The sequence below is a fragment of the Petaurus breviceps genome, unplaced genomic scaffold (assembly GCF_028583685.1).
Source record: "Petaurus breviceps papuanus isolate PSGF00001 unplaced genomic scaffold, PetGlider_PUasm1.0 582, whole genome shotgun sequence".
NCBI classification, from domain to species: domain Eukaryota; kingdom Metazoa; phylum Chordata; class Mammalia; order Diprotodontia; family Petauridae; genus Petaurus; species Petaurus breviceps.
In genome coordinates this window covers 9333369-9353767 of record NW_027186390.1, presented here as the reverse complement: position 1 = coordinate 9353767, position 20399 = coordinate 9333369, and the positions used below count along the sequence as shown (strand labels likewise).

Sequence of the window (20399 nt, the reverse complement as noted above, 5' to 3'; positions counted from 1 at the left end):
AGTGTGTGTGTGTGTGTGTGTGTGTGTGTGTGTGTGTGTTGAAGTAAATTACTAGTCCCAGACCCTGATTAATATTATGTGTTGAATACCCTGTTTACTCTCCCCTTGGGGGAATGGAGGAAAAGGTAAACTATACACATGAGCCAATCTAAACTATGAGTAAAATTGTCCTGGGGAAGTTGGGATGGTGATTTAATTAATGAGTTTGAGAAAAGGTAATCCCTTCTCATCTGAGGCCAGACTCTTCAGGACAAAACCCAGTCAAACCATTTGGCTAGGTATAGGACAAGGAGAGGCTTTGACATAAAAGTTCCTCAAAGCTAGATCCTCTTGCTGCAGCCAAAAATCCATATGAAGAAAAAGCATCCAGAAATAAAGTCCAGTGTGAAATTGCTGTCTTTGAATAGAAATTGGTAATCATTGATCTTCCTGTTAAAGAGTGAGCAGAACATAGCTTTTGTTCTGGATCTCTCTCTGGAAAAAAAAAGGCTTTAAAAATCTCTGTAATTTTAATGTTGACAGCAATTCCATAAATTATTGAGAAGTGATTTTCATTTTGCTCTCAATCACTTAATTCTGACACATATAAAGTCACTAAGTGAATATCATCTTCCCTTCCATCAAATTCACTAAGAAGATGAAGAGTCTTTATTTTTATTGTTTTGGTGGCAATTGAGTATCACCATTGAAACCTTCAAGCAGATGCTCTTAAGACCTTCTACTTTGAATACAATTGGATAAGGACTTTATAGAATTCATGATGAAAGGACTTGGCAGAAACTACTTTTTGCCTCTTTGTATCCCTAGCACAGTACCTGGCATATAGAAGGTACTTAATAAATGTTTAATGATTGATAGACGTCAGTTTGGACATCTGATCCATCACAGTGTGTTAAGCATGAAGCCCTATTGTTTATGTTCCTCACAGCCACAATGGAATAGGTCAATGGGTAGATCCTGGATATAAAGTCAGGACGACCTGAGTTCAAATCCTACCTCAGACACTTACTTGCTATGTGACACTCTGCCTGCCTCAGTTTCCTTATCTTTAATGGGGATAATAATAGCACCTGTCCTCATAGGGTCATAGGGTTGCTGTATCAAAAGAGATAACTATATATAAAGTTTCTTGCACACCTTAAAATATTATATAAATGTTAGAAATTATTGTAATTAGTTGTATCATCAGAACTGAGAGTGAATAGAGATCCATCCTTTAGCAAAAGTCATCACCAGTTTTCATTCTTACTTATAGAGGAGGTTCTGGGTCCAATAGGTTGAACCAACTAACTTTTTCTTCCAATATCCAAGATGATTTCTCTGAAGGACTCTAACAGCCAGACTTGCTGCCCCTTGATGATTACCGTGGCATATATGAGTGAGATAGAAATCTTGAGTGGCTTTTTTTTTTTTTTGGCAATTGGGGTTAAGTAACTTTCCCAGGGTTACACAGCTAGTAAACATCTGAGGCTGGATTTGAACTCAGGTGTTCTGGACTCCAGGACGAGTGCTCTCTCCACTGTGCCACCTAGCTGCCCCATGAGTGGTTTGTTGGGGTTTTTTTTTGCTTTTTTTTTTTTGAAGGGCAACTGGGGCTAAGTGACTTGACCAAAGTCACATGGCTAGTAAGTGTGTCAAGTTTCTGAGGTTGGATTTTAACTCAGGTCCTCCTGACTCCAGGGCTAGTGCTCTATTCACTGCACCACCTAGCCTCCCCATGAGTGTTTTAAAAAGAAAATTTCTTATGAGAATTTTTGGAAGTTTTGCTTCTTTTGGCATTTTTATTATTGGTTTTGGTGGCATATGGATGGCAAAGTCTGCCTCAAAAATTTTCTTTCCCTGACCTCAAAATTAGAAGTGGGTTTGGAAATGGATGAGGAACCTGGTTAGAGTCATTACTTGGGGGAATTACATGTTTTATAAGGAGACTAAAGGAAATTCCAGGTTGAGGGAATCTCATATTAAGTGAGTTAAACAGCTGCAGAATTCCCTGATGCCTGGGGAAATAATATCATGGAACTTTTGGACAAACACCCACATTATTTTTCTTTCTTCTTTTGCTACCAGAAAGATACAAGAAAGTCAAAAGGATTGCATAGAGAATTGACAGGAAAAACTAAGGCAAATTAATGCCTTATTTTTAATTAAGTTAGCAGTAGTCAGGTTTCCCTTTTGCTAACAGATGGTGAAAAGCTAGATAGAAAACCACAAGGGGTTTTGATACCAAGCTTCCCTGAAGTATCATGAACAGTGTTGGAGTTGTGAATGTATCCTGGATGTGGTTTTTAACTCTAATAAAAAGTTCAAGATAATTTAGAAAGATATAACTCAGTCTCAGGAAAAGATTAAATGAACCATAAATTCCCAATAGGGGAAAAAACCTTTTTAGAACAGATGGAAAAGCATGGAATATTGTAGAGAATCCTGCCTGTGAAGTCAGAGAACCTGGGTTCAAATTATACAACCATGTTTAACATCTGTGTCATCTGGGGCAGGTCACAACCTCTTGCAGCCTCAGTTCTTCATGTGCTAAATAAGGAAGCTGAAATATTTGACTTCTGAAGTTCCTTCCTACTCTAGAGCTCTGATGCTAAGAAGAATTTACAAATGATTTTTTACCAAACTATTAAGGCCTATGTTTAATAAATTATTTTTTTTAAAGCAGAGAAAGGAGGCATCCTACCAAACTTCTTTTATTTGACAAATATGGTTTCAATAATCAAGGCCAGGAGTGATTAAATTTTTTTTTTTTGCATTTGAGTAGCCCTCCTGAATACTGACACAAAAAATTTTCAATAAAATTTTAGCAAAAAGACTATAGCAACATGGCCAACTTTAAAAACATTATGACCAAGTTGGATTTATATCAAGGATACAAGGATAGTTCAGCATTAGGAAAGCAATGTGCATGATTAACGATATAAATGACAGAAGCAACAAAAACCACATTATTATATCAAGGCATGAAGAAAAACCTTCGGCAGAATATAGTGCTTATTTATGTTAATATGATAAAAAGCATAGTAATAATGCAATGTTTTTCCCCTTTCATTTGATTAAAAGCATTTATCTACAAAAAAGCTGGCATTATTTGTAAAGGAAAAACACTGGTAGCTTTCCTTATAAGGTCAAGGGTGAGAGTAAGGATGTCCACTGTTTCCACTATTATTTCAAATAGTACTAGAAATGTTTAATATAGCAATAGCATAGAAAAGAGAAGGAAAAATTATACCTATTGGCAGTCAATAAGATAGTTTCTCTGCAAACCCTTGAGAATCTAAGAAAAATCTAAAAAAGATAATAAAGGTTATAAAATAAAACCACCATCATCATTGTTTCTGTAGGTTACTAACAAAATGGGAGGAAAAGTTAGAGAAATCCCACTTTAAATACAGTAAATACAAAATGTGTAGAACATAGGAGAGTTAAACTACCAAGAGACACATAGGACCAGACAAGTTCAAAACATTTATTGAAAGAAAAGAAGGTATAAATAGTCAATTTAATGCTGTATCTGGGCCAATATAATGCAAAGACACTATTTAAATAAATCTACAGATTTAGTGTCACACTGATTAAATTTCTGACAGGATACCTTATGGAAATAAACAAAGTTATATCAACATTTGTATGGAGGAGGAAAAGGTCAAGAATTTCAAGAGAAATGATAAGAATAAGAATGAAGTGTTTCTGTTATCTGATTTCAATTTATATTAGAAAACAGTGTGAGAGACAGCAAAGAGTTAAGTTTCCACAGAGCTATTAAAAATCACTGAAGTAAAAACTACTGATAATAAATTGTGAGAAACAGTAGTGAGTTAAGTTTCCATAGAATTGCTAGAAATTACTAAAATAAGATAAAGGGAGTTAGCAGATAGCAGGTGGACCCGACCAATCAGAAAGCAGACAATGGCCTTCAGAGACTCTCAGTCCAGGATAAGGACTGATCTGGTTTAAACCAGTGAGGGGTCAGTGACCTAGTATTCCAAAATTTCTACTGCCCTTGCTTAATAAACCTCATGTATATTATCTGACACTCATAAAATTAGGGCCTCATTAGCAGAACATGGGAGATGCATGATAATGTATGATGATGTAATATGTAAAGGGCATATGGGAAAATTGAAACCCTGAAGAGAATAAACCAATCCATCCTCTGAAAGGAGTGTTGGAGCAAATTAATGGTATAAAGCTTTCCTTGCTTTTTTTATTCTCCACTCCTCCTTTCTAAAAGAGTTTACTTCTGGCCTGGGGTGATTAAAAGTTCCTCTGAATTTCTCCTCAGTAAGCTTCTTTTGATACCCAAATTTTGGTATCAAATGTGTTTGTGTTTCTAACTTGAAGGGTGGTTTCTAGGTTCTTTTTTTGGTCATGACTTTCAGGTAGCCCAATAATTTTTAAATTCTCTCTCCTGGATCTATTTTCCAGGTCAGTGGTTTTTTCAATGAGATATTTCACATTGCCTTCTATTTTTTCATTTGTTTGGATCTGTTTAATAGTATCTTGATTTCTCATAAAGTCACTAGCTTCCATTTGCTCCAGTCGAATCCTTAAGCAATGATTCTCTTCAGTGAACTTTTGAGATTCTTTTTCCATCTGGCAAATTCGGCTTTTAAAGGCATTCTTCTCCTCATTGCCTTTTTGAGCCTCTTTTGACATTTGATTTAGTCTATGTTTTAAGGTGTTATTTTATTCAGCCAGGTTGTTCATTCTCATTTTATAATTTTCTTGCATTGTTCTCATTTTCTTCCCAATTTTTCCTCCACTTCTCTTGTTTGATTTTCAAAATCCTTTTTAAGCTCCTCTATGGCCTGTAATCAGCTCGTATTTTTCTTGGAAGCTTTTGGTGCAGGAGTTCTGACTTCACTGTCTTCCTCCTGTTCCATGCTTTGATCCTTTTTGTCCCCAAAATAGGAGTCTAATGTTGGATTCCTCTGTTTGCTTTGCTTCCCTTGTTTACTCATGTTGCCGCTCAATTACTTGACTTTTGGGCTTTTTGCCACAGTAGGACTGTGCTACCAGACAGGGGAGCTTTGTACTAAACATTGGGGTTTTCTCAGCTGCTGAAGACATTAGTTGGGTGCCCTCTCTGAAGCCTCCACACACTCTGGCAAGCTGGTCACATCCCAGGACCTCCACCCTAGACTGCAACCCAGATCCAAGCAGGTTAAAGCAAGAGTGATTACTCCTCAGACTGGTTGCTTGGTCCCCCTATAGTCTGCAGGCCAGGAGCTGAAGCTGCCACGTGGTTGCAGCTTCACTGTGCTTCAGCGGCTTCTCCCTCCAAGGGATAAAGGCCGACTGCACTCCCAACTATTGGATCCCAAAGTCCACTCTGCACTGACCTCTCACTTTGTCCTTAGCATCTATGTGTTGATAATTCTGGAAACTGCCACAGCTGCTGGTGATCTGAAGTCCGTCCAGCCGGAGGCTGGTCAGGCCCACCCTGGGGCTAAAACCTCTGGCTCCTTTGGGGCTGGGGTCAGCTCCCAGAGCTCTGCGCTGGCCAATTCCTGCCAGCCTGCAGGGCTGTCTTTAGTGGGAGGTTAGCTTCTCTGTGTCATTTTGAGGGTTCTGTAGCTCCAAAGTTTGTTCAGAGTCACCTTTTACATGAATTGGAGGTGGTGGGAGCTGGAGCCCAGTGGAAGCACTGTTTCTGCTCTGCCATCTTAACTCAGCCCCACAAAATATTTTTAAAAGAAGTATTTTTATAGCAAAAAAAAAAAAAAACTAAAATGTTGAATAACTGAGGAATGGCTAAGTTCTATATAAATGTAATGGAACATTATTTCACCATAAAGAATGAAGAGTTAAGAGAAACATAGAAAGACTTGTATGAACTGGTACAGAGTAAGGAAAACTGAACCAAAAGAACAAAATATACAATTGCTACAATAATGTAAATGAAAACAATACTAAAAGGGAACCAAATTCAAGTCAAAGAGAGTGGATTTTTTATTAGATTTTTGAGATTAAAATATTTTTCCATTTATGAGAAAAAAGTATTGTTGATTGAAATAATTCTATTTTAATAGAATGCTTTGCTTAACTATGTTTTGTGGGGAAGTATCAATTATAAGGGGATGGCATGTCTTTATCTATGAATCCATTAACCACATCTGTGGGAAGTTTTTCTAGAAGGCCATAAGCCTGGGTACTACCACTGACCTGGTGGCCTTTACCCAAAATGCAGGAAATAAAGGAATCTTTGAAGTACTAATTTTGCAAAGACAAAACTTTGAAGTGATTTCCAAATTTACAGCACTGCAAATATTTTGTTATTATCATTTCCTGTTCTTCGTTACCTCATTTTGGATTTTTTGTGGCAAAAACATTGGAGCAGTTTATTGTTTCCTTTTCCAGATCATTATACAGATGAGAAACTGAGGCAAACAAGGTTATATGACTTGCTCAGGGCCACATAGCCAGTAAAAATGTCTAGGGTCAGATCTGAATTCTGGAAGATGAATCTTTCTGATTCCAGCCCAATGCTCTATTCACTGTATGTCCTAGCTGCAAATGACTACCTCACTATTTTATCAGTTTGATGTGTTTAGACATTCACATACTGATATATTTTAAAGGCAGATGTCCTTTCACTTAAAGACAGTTATGTATTCCTTTCTTAAGACTCTCAATAATAATTATCATAATAACAAAAACTATAGTAATGACTAATATTTACATAGCACTTGAAAATTTACAAAATACTTTAAATATTGTGATCCTCACAAAAATCCTTTTAGATAGGTATAATTGTTATCCTCAGGTAGCCAGGTGGCACAGTGGATAGAGCACTGAGCATAGAATCAGGAAGACTCATTGTCCTGAGTTCAAATCCAGCCTCAAACACTTACAAGCTGTGTGACCCTGGGCAAATCACTTAACCCTGTTTGCCCCAGTTCCTCATCTGTAAAATGAGCTGGAGAAGGAAATGGCAAATCACTCCACTATTTTTGCCAAGAAAATCCCAAACAGGGTCACAAAGAATCAATCACAATTGAACAACAACAAAATTATTATCCATGTTTTACAAATAAGAAAACTTAGTCTGAGTGAGGTTAAGTGATTTCAGTAAGGTCACACAGCTACTTAATAATGATGATAATAATAACATTTCTGTAGTGCTACTATGTACACTCTGCTATCTCATTTGATCCTCACAACAATCCTTTGAGGTTGGTGCTATTATCCCCATTTTATAATTGAGAAAAGTGAAATACAAGTTAAGTGACTTGTCCATGGTCATACAGCTAGTAAATTCTGAGGTCAAATTTGAACTTGGGTCTTCCTAATTACAGGCCCATTGCTCCATCTGTTTCAATACCTAAGTACCTCTTAATAGAAGAAGGGTCCTCATATTTTCTCATAATCCAAGGTCTTTATACTAGGAAGAAAAGAAACATCTCTAACGCTTTATCCCTCATCAACAGCAATATTGGGAAATGAAGATTATTGTTCACCTATTTCCTACTCCCTTTCTGTAATCCTTTCCATTTGCTGTTTCCCCTTCTCTCTAGTAACCCAGGAGGCCACTATTTCTCATTCTACTACTCATTCAGAGCTGTTGAATTTGGCCAGGGGGGGAGGGTGTTTGCTTGGGCAATTCATATTTTCTAAGTTTTTAAAAACTCAAATACAGTAGATTCTTATATATCACTTACATAAAAATATATGTATGTGTCTATAAGTCTAAAGGAAGACTTCATGCCTTATGAGACAAACAGACATAGATACTTCTATCTTCCTATTGCTCTTTCAGGAATAATTTTTTGTTTTTTATTTTTTTTGTCTTTATTAATTTGTTTACTTTTAGTTTACAAGATTCAGTTCCACAATCCCTTGAGTTTCAAATTTTCTCCCTGTCCCTCTCTTCTTCCCTCCCCACCCCCACATGGCAGCATACAATCAAGTATAGGATCTGCAAATACTTCGACATTAGACATTAGTCAGGTTATAAAGAAGGATTGTAACAGATGGAATGAACAATGGGAAAGAGGAAACAAAACCAAACAAGGAAAAGAGAGCTGGTAGTTTGCTTCAATTTGCATTTAAACTCTGTTTTTTCTAGTTCTTTCTCTGAATGTAGACATCTCTTTCCATCATGATTCTTTTGGAATTGTCTTATAACCTTGCATTGCTGAGAGAGTTTAGTCTATCAAAGTTGTCATCACACATACATTATGTCTGTAATTGCGTACAAATTTCTCCTGGTTCTGCTCTTCTCACTCAGCATCAGTTTGTATAAGCCTCTCCAGGTAAATATGAAGTCTATCTGCTCCTCATTTCTTATAGCACAATAGTATTCAGGAATAATTTTTAATAGGGTGTTTGTATGGGGTGATTTTTATTTGTACACAGAAGAGCTGTGCTCTTTAACCAGCAGAAACCCTAGGAAAAAAATTATCAAGGTTTTGAGTAGAAAATCTGCCTTCAACCAGAGTCAATATGTAAAAGCATGAGGCATATTCAGTGGTGTCCCCGTAAATTTTTAGCAACTGACTCCCTGAAAGAAAAAGTATGCACAACACTTTTAAGTTCATTCTGCAAAACATTTTCTCCATCACTGTCTTAAATCTAGACAAACAATAAATAAACAAAACAATAAATCAAGCCTGGTTTTGTAGCCTTTACTGATTCCTGAGGCATAAATGCTCACATTGAAAATTTAATTATCAAGCTTGGTTTGAGCTGGCTTCAGCACATACCTGCAATATGATAGAATGCTTTGTATGGAAAACAGCAATGGTTGTGTTTGACTGGAATGAAGAATGAATCCCAACACTTGGTAAATTATTGTATATGGGCATAAGGGAGAGAGAAGAATTATGTGTAACTCTTAGGGGAAATAAAGTGAACCATATGGAAAAATAGGCTGAAGCTAGACTGTGAAGGGTTGTTTTTTTTTTTTTTTTGGAGCCCAGGGTCACACAACTAGTAAGTATCTGACGTCCTTCTGTACCTCAGGTCCTTTTGACTCTAGGACCAGTGCACTATCCACTGGACCACCTAGATGCCCTAGATAATGAAGGGTTTTAAATGTCAGACTAAAGAGTTTTTATTTCATCCCCAAGGCAACAGGGAGCCAATGAACATTCTTGAGTGAGAAAGCAACAACATCATATCTAAATTTGAGGAAGATTATTTCAGTAGCTGCATGGAGTGGAGAAGAGAACAGGGAAACCAGTTAGGAAGCAATTGTGTGTGAGAAGAGGATGTCAATGAGAAAAGTTATGGAGGAAGCATTGATGAGACCTGGATACTGACCATATATGACGGAGAGTTGATGATGTTTCTGAAGTTGCAAACATGTAGACCTGAAAGAATGTCCCTTTGACAGAAATAGGGAAGGGCAGGTTTGGGGGGAAAGTAATGAGTTCTCTTTTAGACATGTAGAATTTTAGATGCCTATGAGACATCCATGTGAAGATGCCTAACAGGCAGTTGATAAAGCAGAACTGGAGAGAGAGAGAGAAGAGGGTTAAATAGATAGCTTTGGAAATCCTTTTCATAGAAATGAAATCAAACCCATGGTAACTGATTGGATCACTGAGGGAGAGTATAGATAAAGAAGGGAAGTGGGCCTAGGACGGAACCCTGGGCTACATCCATGTTAAGCCATGCACATTTTGTTGGAAATGCACTCCCTCTTCACCTCTCTCTCTATTGTGATGATCCATAATTTCCTTCAAGGCTCAGCCTTGTTATTACACTTGCTAGTACAGTTATCCCTTCTGCATTGCAGGGGTTAAGGGTACCACCCCACAATCTGGAAAATCTAAGTAAAAATTTTTTGGCCCTCCCTTTGTACCAGAAAAGTCTGAATTTTTTCTTTTTCTTTTATGGGGTGTTTACAGTGCCTTATTGTAACATTTGGGTTGATATTATACAATTCTTTTCTTTTTGTATTTCTGAATTTCTAAACTTTTTCTGTGTCATCTGCAACTTCTGCAAACTCCCTCCCAAAAAATCTCATTTCATTTCTTATGCCAACCTGTGATATATTGAAACCATGATGAAGAAAGTGGAGATGTGGAAGGGATAACTGTTCTTTCCCTTTAGAGTTTGGTTTTCTGGTCTGTGTACTTGTTTTATCTTACAGTAGACAGTAAGCAATGCCTTGAGGGCAGGGGCTATTTTGCCTTTGGCTTTGTATCACCTTAGCAGGTGCTGAATGCATATTCCCAGAATTGAATTAAATTGATTGATGCATCTAGAGGCCCTCCCCAGGGTTTAAGGGAAGTGAAACTATAAGCAGGGAAAGAGCAATTTTCTCCTATTTCTGGAGTCTTTGAGGTACTGTGCAGATGTTTCCACACCACAGCTGCCTACATGTGTTCATTCATTATGTAGGGGCATGGGCACTGAGATTCACATGCTGCTGCTTCAGGGCATAAGAAGCAGCTATGAGATTTGCAGCTCTCAAGCCAGCCACTTCTGTCCCATTCACCATGGTAATTCTCTGCTTCAGGACCTAACCCCAACCCTTAGGAAGATTCCTTATGTAGTTGAACATGAATCCAGTTATTGACCTGGAATTAGCAGTCTTCTAACACTTTACACCTCTCCCCTCCACCATGTTGCTCTGAATCCAATGATATTGGCTTTTCTGCTGTTCCTCAAACAAGACACTCCTTCTGACTCCTGGCATTTTCATTTGCTGTCCCACATACCTGGGATGCTGTCCCTCATCATCTCAGTCTCATGGCTTCTTTAACTTCCTTCAAGTCCCAGGTAAGATCACACCTTCTATAGGAAGCCCTTCCCTATCCTCCTTAATTCCAATGCCTTCCCTCTCTTAATTATTTCCAGTTTATATTGTACATAGCTTTCTTGTACATAGTTGTTTACATGTTGTCTTCTCCATTCATCTATCAGCTCCTTGAGGGCAGGACCTTCCTTTTTTCTCTTTTTGTATCACTTAGCATGGTGCCTGGCACATAGTAGGCATATAATAAATGTTTATTAACTGATTCATATTTTGTTTCAGGGACCTCCCATATGGTATTTGCATTCTGGTTTTTCTTGTTGGCACCTCTTCATGAATGAATAAGACTATTCAGAAGCTTTATTATTTTGTCAATTGTATCTTGGTTTTGGATGTCCATAGTTGCAATTACTAGGAGACTAATGCTTCCCAGTTAAAGGCAGAAAGATAGGCTATCTTCCTCAGACATTTATGCACCAAAATTATTGTTTACCACACTTTTCTGCCATTGACTGTGGTGACAAATGATAATGCTAGAAAGAATCTAGAGAACATTGCTAAGGATTGTAAAGTATTGGGCAACAGGGGGGGTTTCATCTGCCATGCTGGATTGAAGGCAAAATTTGTCAGAGGTTATTTTTCTATTTCATTGGGTTTTTAAAAATTCTCTATTTATAATTATATTAGTGTATTTAAATTTTTTGTAAGCATCCATTCATTTAATTTAAATGATCCTTTTGGGGGCATATAATGTGCAAAACAATTTATAACAACTGATTTTTCTCTTTTAAAATAAAACTAGCTAAAGGTTTTATTAATTTTTGTTTTTTTATTTTATTAATCTCTTTAAAAATTGGTTCCTAATTTTATCTGCCAATTCAATTTTTACACCTTCAATTATGTTTTTTTTTTAAGGAATTGGGGTTAAGTAACTTGCTCAAGGTTACACAGCCAGTTATTTCTGGGTGTGGTGCTAAGTATCTGAGTCTAGATTCGATCCCCAGGTCATCTCGACACTGGGGCTGGTGCTCTTACTCACTGAGCCACCTGGCTGCCCCTAAGCAATTGGGGTTAAGTAACTTGCTCAAGGTTACACAGCCAGGTGTTTCTGGGTGGGTGCTAAGCGTCTGAGCCTGGATTCAATCCCCAGGTCATCCTGACACTGGGGCCGGTGCTCTTGCTCGCTGTGCTACCTGGCCGCTCCACACCTTCAATTATGTTGATTTCTTATTTTTTATCTTCAGAATTTGCATTTATTTAGGTTTTTTGTTTGTTACTTTTCAAGTTCTTTTAGTTGCATGCCCAATTAATTGATTTTTTTCTTTCCCATTGTTGATGAAAGTATTAAAAGATATATATTTTCCCTCAAAGATTGCTTTGGCTATGTCCCAAAAGTTTTGTTATTTGATTTCATTGCTGTAATTTTCTTTGATTGAAATAATTTATTGTTGGGGAGGTCAGGTGGTGCAGTGAGTAAGAGCGCCAGCCCTGGAGTTGGGAGATCCGGGATTGGTTCCAGCCTCAGATACTTAGCATCCACACAAAATAACTGGCAGTGTAACCTTGAGCAAGTTACTTAACCCCAATTGCTTTAAAAAATAATAATAATTTATTGTTTCTACGATTTTTTTTGACCTGTGGATTGTCTAGGATTGGATTATGTAGTCTCCATTTATGGCTTCATGTTTTCTTCAGATATGCTTATTGATTATAATTTTTATTGCATTGTGATGAATAACATATAGAAATGCTTAATATTTCAAGCTTTTCTCTATTTATAAGTTCTTTATGCCCTAGCACATGGTCAATGTTTTTGTGTAGAAACATTCAAAGGTGAGAAATATGTCTGCTATTTATTAGTCTCTCTCTTAAATTGCCAGAAGTTAACCATATCTAATTCTTCCTATAGAGTGTGCTGGGCCTAGAGTCAGAAATAACTGAATTGAAATCTCTCTTCAGACATTTGCTAGCTACATGACCCTGGGCAAGTCATTTAACTTCTGTTTGCCCCAGTTTCCTCAACTGTAAAATGGAAATTGTAGCATCTGTCTAGCAGGATTGTTTTGAGGATCCAATTAAATATTTGTAAAAGTACTTAGCATAGTGCTTGTCACATAATAGGCACTATAAAAATGTTTATTCCCTTCCTCTTCTGAAATTTTATTCAGGTTTCTAACTTTTTTTTTATCCTTCTGTTGTATTTATCTAAGGCTGAAAGGAGTCATATCACAGTCCCCAACAATCATCATCATTGTTATTTTTTTTGCTACTTTTTCCTCTGGTTCCATTAGATTTCCTTTAACTATTTAGATGCTGTACCATTTCATGCACATTTGTTTATTATTATTTTTCATTGTCTGTGTAAGTATATCTATCTAAGTATAATGCAGTTTCTTTATTTATCTCTTTTAACTAGGTCTATTTTTGCTGTTGTCTTGCATGAGATCATGATTTGCCATATCCTTTTGTGGATTCACCCAATTATTCTCTAGCCACTTGCTTTTTTCAATGTGTGAATCTTAATGTTGAAAATATGCTTCTTGATGATGGTGGAGTAGAAGCAGGAAATTTCGTGACCTCTCCCAACAACCACCTCAAATACCTATAAAATATGACTCTAAACAAATTATAGAGCTACAGAACCCCAAAAAAATGACATAGAGAAACAAATCTCCCACTAAAGGCAGCCTGGCATGGCGACAGGAAGGGTTCATTGCAGCATACTGGGAGCCAAGCACAGTCCCGTGTGAGCCATGTGGTTTTTGCCCCAGGGAGGAAGGAGCAGCCAGAGCAGACTCAAGGAGAGTGAATCAACAGCAGCTGTGGCAATTTCCAGACTTTTCAACCCATAAATTCCAAAAAGAAAGTAAAAGGTCAGTTGGAACTCTGTTGTAAAGGAAGGGCACGGTCTGGCTCCTGCTCCCAGGGTGAGAGATAGCAGAGGTAGGGTAGCTGCAGCGTCTGCCCCATGGCTGCCTCAGGAGCTCCTGACCTACAGATTGTAGGGGGACCAAGTGACCATTTAGAGGGCAATTGCTCTTGCTTTGACCTGCTTGGATCTGGATCACTTTCTTGGGATGTGGTCCTGGGATGAGAAACACCAGTTTGCTACTGTGGTGTCCGTAAAGAGGGTGCTCTCCTTAAATCACTGAGAACATTTGCAAAAACCCTAGTAATTTGTGACAAAGCTGTACTTTCTGGAAGCAAAGATCTACAGTGGCAAAGAGCTCAAAAGTCAAGTAATTAAGTGGCAACATGAGCAAGCAGGGGAAACAAAACAAGCAGAGCAATAAAACCTTATATTCCTTTTTTGGGGACAAAAACGATCAAAACATGGGAATGGGAGGAAGACAGCAACTTCAAAACTCCTGCATCAAAAGCTTCCAAGAAAAATATGAATTGGTTACAGGCCATGGAAGAGCTCAAGAAGGATTTTGAAAATCAGGTAAGAGAAGTGGAGGAAAAACTGGGAAGAGAAATGAGAATGATGTAAGAAAATCATGAAAAGCAAGTCAACAACCTGACTGAAGAAAATAATACCTTAAAAATAGACTAACTCAAATGGCAAAAGAGGCCCAAAAAGCCAATGAGGAGAAGAATGCCTTAAAAAGCTGAATTTGCCAGATGGAAAAGGAATTTCAAAAACTTACTGAAGAGAATAATTCCTTCAAAATTAGATTAGAGCAACTGGAAACTAGTACCTTTATGAGAAATCAAGATACTGTAAAACAGATCCAAACAAATGAAAAAATAGAAGGCAATGTGAAATATCTCATTGGAAAAACCACTGACCTGGAAAATAGATACAGGAGAGATAATTTAAAAATTATTGGGCTACCTGAAAGCCATGATCAAAAAAAGAACCTAGAAATCATCCTTCAAGAAATTCTCAAGGGAAGTTGCCCTTATGTTTTAGAACCAGAGGAGAAAATAGTGGTTGAAAGAATTCACTGATCACATCTTGAAAAAAATCACAAAAAGAAAACTCCTAGGAATATTATAGCCAAATTACAGAGTTTCCAGGTCAAGGAGAAAATATTACAAGCAGTCAGGGAGAAACAATTTGAGTATTGTGGAAACACAATCAGGATAACACAAGATGTAGCTGCTTCTACATTAAGAGATCAAAGAGCTTGGAATATGATATTCTGGAGGTAAAAAGGAGCTAGGATTAAAACCAAGAATCACCTACCCAGCAAAACTGAGTATAATGTTTCAGGGGAAAATATTCATTCAATGAAATAGAGGACTTTCAAGCATTCTTGATGAAAAAACCAGAGTTGAATAGAAAATTTGACTTTCAAATAAAAGAAGCAAGAGAAGCATGAGAAGATAAGCAGGGAAAAGAAATCATAAGGAACTTATTAAAATTGAACTATTTACATTCCAACATGGTAAAATGATAATTGTAACTCATGAGACTTTTCTCAGTATGAGGATAGTTGAAGTATACACACATATATATGTTTATATAGGAGGGTATATGTGCATATAAATACATATGTGAGTGTGTGTATATATGTGTACATGTATACATAGACAGAGGGCACAGGATCAGTTGAATAGGAAAGGATGATACCTAAAAAATAAAATTAAGAGGTGGAGAGGAATATAATGAGAGGAGACAGGGAGAGATAGAATAGAGTAAATTACTTCATATAAAAGAGGAAAGAGAAAACTGTTACAATGGAGTGGAAGAGCAGGAAGGTGAAAGGGAATGGGTCAACCTTACTCTCATTGAATTTGTCTGAAAGAGGGAAGAACATACACACTATATTGGGAATCTTGCCCTGCAGGAAAATAGGGGGGAAGGGGACAAGAGGGGGGCTGATAGAAGGGAGGGAAGATTGGGGGGGTAGTTAGAAGCAAACACTTTTGAAAAGGGACAGGGTCAAAGTAGAGAATAGAATAAGTGGGGGGCAGGATAGGATGGAGGGAATATAGTCATTCTTTTATAATATATCTACTATGGAAATGTTTTGTGTAACTACACATGTATAACCTATATTGAATCGCTTTTCCTCCCAGTAAGGTTGGGTGATGAGGGAAGAAGGGAAAGAATTTAGAAATCAAAGTTTTAATATCAAATGTTAAAAATGTATATTATTATTTTTTACATGCAACCGGGAAAGAAGATATATAGGCACTGAGGTATAGAAATCCATCTTGCCCTACTAGAAAGTCAGTGGGGGTATGGGGGAGGATATAAAAGAGAATAGATTGGGGGAAAGGGTATTAAGTAGAATAGCTATTTTGGGGGGGGTGTAGGGGGAAGATGGGAAGAAAATTTGTAACTCAAAATCTTGTGGAAATCAATGTTGAAAACTAAAAAATAAACAAACTAAACTAAAAAATAAATTGAGTTACACATGGAAAAAAAGAAAATATGCTTCTTGTAAGCAAAATATTTTCTATTTGCTTTCTAATCCATATTCTGCTACCCTTCTTTGTGTTATAGCTAAGTTCATGTCACTTACTTTCATGATTATGAATTTTAGACATGCTTTTCTCTCCATCATATGTTACTATAAAGTTTTTTCACATAGATATCCCTTCTGTTGTTATTGTTTGGTCATTTTAGTTGTGTCTGACTCTCTGTGACTCCATTAGGTGTTTTCTTAGCAAAATTACTAGAGTGGTTTGCCATTTCCTTCTCCAGCTCTTTTTACAGCTGAGGAAACTGAGACAGATAAATGGGGTTAAGTGACTTGCCCAGGGTCACACAGCTAGTAAGTATATGAGGCTAGATTTGAACCCAGGAAGATGAGTTTTCCTCATTCCAGGCCCTGCACCCTATCCAGGGTGCAACCTAGCTGCCCCATCTGATAACCTCTCACCCATCTTTAAAAACAAACAAATGGGAAGGGGAAGAAAAGGAATGAAATTATCACTACTAATCTATTATTGAAATGGTCTAAACTTATTTTTCTGCCCTTTCTCTTCTCCCAGTCCAAACCTAGGTCGCGAGGAATTTACTATTTCTTCCTCTCTTTTTATTCCCTCTTTATAATCTTGATGCACACTTCAGCTCATCTTCCTCCCCAGAACCTGATTTATTAATATAGTTTAGGTATCTCTCTTTAAGAAACCTTCAAGTTTAATTTTTTTTTCCTACCTTGGGGACTCAGCACTGTGACCTTGGTGCTTGCTTATTATTGTGGTTTTTGCTTCCAGATGAAAGCTTGCATATGGTTTCCTGTTACAGTGTGCCTTAGGCCAGGAAGTGACAAGTCCCATGGCCTCTTCTAAATGAGCCACTCTAAACCTGACACTGCTGAGAACATTTGGAGCCCAAACTGACTTAGCTCTTTTATTCTGTATTCTGTGATTATTCCAAAGAGCCCGTGATGCCTCGTCATCCCAGGGAGTCTGAGTACAAAACAAGCAAAATGAGTTAATGAATCACGATGACACAGGATCCCTTACCCATCCCTCAGTGGTATGATTCTGTTCTGGCCATCATCAAGAGATGACCTGGAAGCAAACATTTTGGCTGAGAGCCAGTTCCTGGGTACAGTCTGTGTGTAGCCACTTTGTTCTTGTACACTTGGTACTTTGAGTACAGCTAGGGTTATTTTCCATCCACACCTCACTCTTAATGTTTGTCAAGCTCTTGTCCAGCTAAAGGCACAGTCTGGTTTTATTTATCTTCACAGAGAAGCTCTGTGGGCACACAGAGTTATTTTTCCCTGCATTGTTCAGCACTCCTTCCCCTCATGAGTACTTTCTATTTCTTGACTCTAGAAGTAAAAATGTTCATAATTCCATTTGACCCCTATCAAGGTGGTCTTAGAAGCAGGACTGGCAGACTTTTCCTTTTGCAACTGAAATTCTGGAGCACTCTGGTCTGAGAAATGCCGAATTGGGGAAAAAAAGTCTCGTATTGGAGTACAAGGGTTAGACTTATTAAGTTTGGATTGAGAGGAGAGAACCAGAAGCAATGCAGACAGACAAATTTAGCCTAGATATCAGGAAAGCAAAAAGAAACAAAACCCCGTTCCTAACAAAGCCATGGAAAGGTAGAATGGGTATCTTGAGTGATAGTGGTTCCCTCTGCTTAGAGGTCTTTAAGTTGAGACTGGGCAGTTATTTTTTCTGGTAGGTTGTAGAGGGGATTCTTTTATGTATTGGTTCAATTAGGTGGCTACTGACGCTGCTCTCAAATTCTGTGATTCTGCTAGATCTTAGGCTTTTGATCTCCCAATGAGTGACCCTAAAATAGGTCTCTGAGATTCAGGAGAAATTTTGAATTTGCCCATGTTCTGCTGAAAGTTCTACTGAGGACCTTTCCCTAGCTGCTTTTGAAAGATATCTTCTTGTTATGGGACAAGCAAATAAACACAAAAACCCTACCTATCCTTACAGTTGTGGACCCTCTGGACCTTCTGACTAAAGGATGAAGACTAAACTCTCTTGATCATTATTTAAAAGGGAATAAAGTCTGTTAAGCTGGGGTTCCTTCTAGGAACAGAGGTTGAAGAGTGCTCATTAGAAGAACAAAGCTTCTCTTCATTTGATAGAGGGTAGATAATTTTTAATATTGATTTTCTGCTTTGAAAAAACCTTTTGAAAAAACTCTCTGTGCCTCCGTGCTGAAACCTGGGATGAAGTCATTTCCTTGCTACCTACATGTATTTGCTGCAGGTGGTGAGGATTTAATTATTTTAGTGAGTGGGCTCACTCACTAAATGGGGCCTTAGTCATTCCTAGGTAGGATGTCAGAAGGAAGCAACTAGATGGGAGAGTGGATATAGTACTACGTTTGGAGTTAGGAAGACTCATCTTCCTGAGTTCAAACCTGGTCTCTGACAGGGCCTATGTGACCCTGGGCAAGTCACTTAACCTTCACTTAACCCTTTTTGCCTCAGTTCCGCAAACCTCTCCAGTATCTTTGCCAAGAAAACTCCAAATGGGGTCACAAAGAGCTGGACATTACTGAAATGATTGAACAACAGCAAGGCTATCAGATCTTTCAAGAAGCACATCCACTAATAAGGACCAACAAGGAACAATTACCACATTAGGGTTGTAATGCAGCCAGCCTACAGGCAGCCAGGTTGTGCAGTGTGGATACAGCGCTGGACTTGGAGTCAGGCAGATTTTGTGAAATCTGGCCTCAGACACCAACTCTGTGATCCTGAGCAAGTAATTTAATCTCTGTCTGCCTCAAACTCCTCATCTGTAAAATGAAAATAGTAATAGTACCAATCTCCCAAGCCTGTTATGAGGAGATATGAGACAATATTCGTAAAGGACTTAATACAGTGTATTGCACATGATAGGAATTTATCCTTCCTTCCTTCCTTCCTTCCTTCCTTCCTTCCTTCCTTCCTTCCTTCCTTCCTTCCTTCCTTCCTTCCTTCCTTCCTTCCTCCCTTCCTTCCTTCCTTCCTTCCTTCCTTCCTTCCTTCCCTTCCTTCCCTTCCTTCCATGTATCCTTCTTTCTACTAAAGTAAAATAGATTGTCACCTATACCTCTTCTGTGACTACATTGCATTACTTGTTCCTTTGTCTTAGACCATCAAATGGATATACCATAAGGTGTAGTGTATCCAATTTGTTTTTCCATCTCCTCAAAACCAATCTGCTGTGGCTAATAACTTATAAGCTGCAGTAGATAATTATAAAATGCACAGACAGTGCTCTTAGCAACAAGTTTTAAATAAATGCACAGATTTCTGTGTCTCTTCTCTGTGGTTTTTCCAGTGTGTTGCAACTGGTCTTAAGCCTGAGATTTACAGTGTGAGGTAGGCCCTTGAAGGCCAAAGAGCATAGAGTAGAGTCTAGCTGCTGTCTCTATATCTGCTTATCATCTATAATGATAAATAACACCTGCCTGGTAGAGTTATAAGACTCAAATGTGATATATATATATATAAAGAGCTTTGCACACCTGAAAGTTTTATGGAAATGCTAGCTATATATCTGGTTTTATTTTGTCAATTGAATAGATTATTTATATTTAAACTTTCCTCTGTGCCTCCTCTTCTTAAGGCTGTTAAGGGACTTTTGGCTGAAATCATTGGGATGAACTGAATCAGAACTACAATCTCTTCATATGATATTAAAATACATAAAACTGATCTGTAGTTTCACGTGCAATTATCTTTTAAAAATTCTTCTTTGTTATGGAAAGGCTTGTTTTATTTCATAAATTAAAAATAAAATAAATTAAATTAAAAATATGTATAGTTCAATATTCCTATTTCAGGTATATACCAGCATAGAATCATAGTTTAGAACTAGAAGACAGATATCATCTAATCCATCTTTGTTTCAGAGACTCTGAGAAGCTCTGAAAGGTTAAATAGCTCATTAGTAGCTGATCTGGGATTTGAACTTAGACTTTCTCACTCCACATCTAGTGCTTTTTAAAGTACAGAACACGGGGCAGCTAGGTGGTGCAGTGAATAGAACACCAGCCCTGGAGTCAGGAGGACCTGAGTTCAAATCCAACCTCAGACACTTAACACAAAAACTAGCCATGTAACCTTGGGCAAGTCACTTCACCCTAATTGCCCTACCTTGCTCCTCCAAAAAGCAGAAAAAAAAAGTACAGAACACTACCTCTGATAAATTTTGTTGGGCATGTAAGCTTCTTATGAGCAGGAATTGCTTCATTCCATAAATTTCTATCCCCAGCTCTTGTCACATTGCAAATATTTAATAAATGCTTGTTGGTTGGTTGCTT

At 37.7% G+C, this 20399-nt stretch overlaps 1 pseudogene; it reads right to left on the bottom strand.

Annotated features, from left to right (window-relative positions):
• Window positions 1-261: 261 nt before the first annotated feature.
• LOC138173476 (uncharacterized) overlaps window positions 262-20399 on the bottom strand; it is a 37803-nt pseudogene continuing 17665 nt past the window's right edge.